We start from the raw sequence: 3060 nt of genomic DNA on the forward strand, positions 1-3060 counted from the left end.
ACATCAACTGAAAGGTTGGAAGAAACTGGATTTAAACTGTTCACTTATTTTTATTCAAACCAGATGTAGGGGGACACAACATTTAACCTTGCAATTAGTGGCACAGTTTGTAAAAATAGCTGTATGTGACTTCCCTTTAAAGTAGTCAGTGTGGCCGATGGCTGAATCAACAGAGTGTGTGTGTGTGTGTTGGACTGGAGGGGGCCGTACCTCAATTGATTCTGACCTAAATATATTCTTTCGGCACAATCAGAGCAGATCACTGCCCTCCGGCCTGTATGGAGCTCTTGCTGTGCACAATTTTCAAAAACTCTTTCTGTTTGTATCTTTATTTTTCTTTAATGTACTGATCAGCAATATTCCTTTTCATATTCATCCTGCTCAGTCGCATTACAATCTTCTTTGTCATCTGAATGCATCTGCTGAAACAGTTGGAAGCTAAATGTTTTTCTCGAGTACACATCAATGGTAGTTTCAAAGCTATAATTTTTGACTGTTGGGAGAGGAAAGTTGAGTTAAAAACAAGCTCCCAGCAACAAGCCCTAGTATGTCCATTTATCAAGTTCTTGTGAATAATGTGCCAAAATATTGCCTGATATTATTTACATATTAAACAAAAACAGAGCAACATGGACATTCAACTGGGGTCTGTCTGGCTACCTTTCAAATGTACTACAAGTCTTATATTAAGTGGTATTTTAGTCTAGTTTAGGCTACTGACTGCTGAGAAAAATATCTAGGTCCCCCAGGCTTGTCGGAGAGCTGCAGTAAATGAGGCACTGGTAGAAAAAAAAGAAAGAAAGTTACACATCCACCTCTGTAATGTATTGTATTTTACAATCGGCTAGTGTGAACCTCTGTGAGTTGTATATAAGGGGGACTCAATCATTCACACTAGAAATAATGAGCAGGACTTAAAACTGCAGAATGGGCAGTGACATAAGCAGTACCAGAAAGCCTTTCACATTACACAAAGCCACTTGATTTACAGTGAAAACAATAATATCTTTAAGGGAATGAACATTGTTTCCAATCATTTATTCCCAGCCAGTCTAGTGGGTTCAACTTCATTTTAGCATTTCATTCATGACTCTACTCCTCCCTTGCCATTTCACAGGCTCTGAGCAGACGATAAATAGTGAGAGTCACCACAGCCTCTCCATGTGTATCTACAGCAGGCAGTTATTCTCAACACACAGCCCATATGGCTACTAATTATAGCTTGGCATTGAACATTTCAGTGTGTCTAAATGAGAGCCAGGGATGGGTACCTAGCTACTGACCTTTCTGTAGATTTGAGAGGCATCAGCTGTGAATAGCAGTAACAGTGCCCTCGGTGGCATTACCATTGTGATGTGAACAACATTTCACAGATCATGGAGCAGGACTGTTGATCTGGGATCACTGCGGCTGAGAAAGGACAGACACCAAACTCTTGTCTGACTCTTCTTGTGGTCTGTTAGCCATGCCCACCTCCTTTTGTGAACAATGAGAGATGTGATTTGAAAATGTTTTAGCTTGCAAATAATCTTGCTTTTCTGAACTAAACCCAGAAAATCTGCTGTTTCTCCTGCCTTGCTATCTGGTTGCTGTGTGTGTTATTATTGTGGGACTGTTTTCAAACTCAACCACCTGAAGGTGGGGGGAGATACCAACGCCATGTTGACCATATGGCCAGCTTATTATGCACTGGCAGAGCATCTTAATGAGAGTCCACAACCTGACAGAGACATTCTTTTGAGCCCACTCCACACATAGACACTGACACAAACGTGCACACACACACACACACACACAGATACATTAACATGCAGGCACTTGGCTTCATAGATGCAAACACACACACATGCAGATTTGTGCAAGTGTACACACAACACTTAAGACACACGTGAAGTGTGTACACAGACAAAAACTGAAAATCTTTGTACACACTACTGAAAACTGTGAAAAATCAGTGAAGCATTGGCATAGCCTAAAATCAAAGCCCTGTACTGACACCCAGTGGTAGCAGTCACACACTAAATCTGTTCTGGGAAACGAACAGGTCGGCACTTGACACAGACCGATTAAAGGTTTGTGCTGTTTTTCAGTGGTAACAATTGATTTGACACACTGCCAAAATGATGTATTACATGTTAGAATGATTTACAGGAAATTATAAAAACTGACAATGTTTACAAAAGGTAACAAGGCAAACATAAGCAAGCATTTTTACATAAGTGCGAAGCCATAAAACTGGACTTAGGTTAGGTTATAATATAACCACAGAGTCTTGGTTTCCATGGTGCTGGTTGAGCTTTAGTTGGAACATAAGCTTTACAACCAGCAAGAGAGATAAGGAAGAGATAAAACCTGGTGTTTCATGCTTCTGTTGGGTCATCAACTCTTACAAAAACAATTTCATATTAACACATTAAGTATACAACATTAAGTATACAAAGCTCGATCCAAAATATACGGTACAAAGACTATACTGGACATTTTGGCCTAATGTATAGGGATTTATTTATATAGCCCAATATCACAAAAAAAAAATCACACAGTTGCCTCAAGAGGCCTTATAATCTGTACCGCAAACAACACACTCTATCCTTAAACCCCCGATATTCTCGCACAGTGAAGATGAGGCAACGTTTGTGTGAGACCCCCCAAAACAACACCAGTGGCCGTACAGCACTTCACTGCCCAAGGTTATCCTGGCCTTAGTTAATTAAAAAGACAGAGAGGGGGGAGGGAGAGAAAAAGAGAGAAAGAGAGAGAGAAAGAGTTTGTGTGCATGTGTGGGCACAGAGGTAAAAGCAGTTGCGTGAAGTAATGGAAACAGGCTGGAGTTGAGGTTTGTGTATGTGTCCAAGTGTAAATGATCCTTGTACCTTTTTATGTCCCCCATAAAAACTGGATAGATAACAACATTTTTTTGGTCACTGATAAACTCCACACACAAACACGCACGCACGCACGCACGCACGCACGCACGCACGCACGCACACACGCACACACACATAAATCACAGAACTTTCTCTGAGTTATGTTGGGTGGTTACAGTATCTTATGCTCATG

Source organism: Morone saxatilis, unplaced genomic scaffold, assembly GCF_004916995.1.
Source record: "Morone saxatilis isolate NCDOM2014 unplaced genomic scaffold, NCSU_SB_2.0 Contig11, whole genome shotgun sequence".
Classification (NCBI taxonomy): Eukaryota; Metazoa; Chordata; class Actinopteri; family Moronidae; genus Morone; species Morone saxatilis.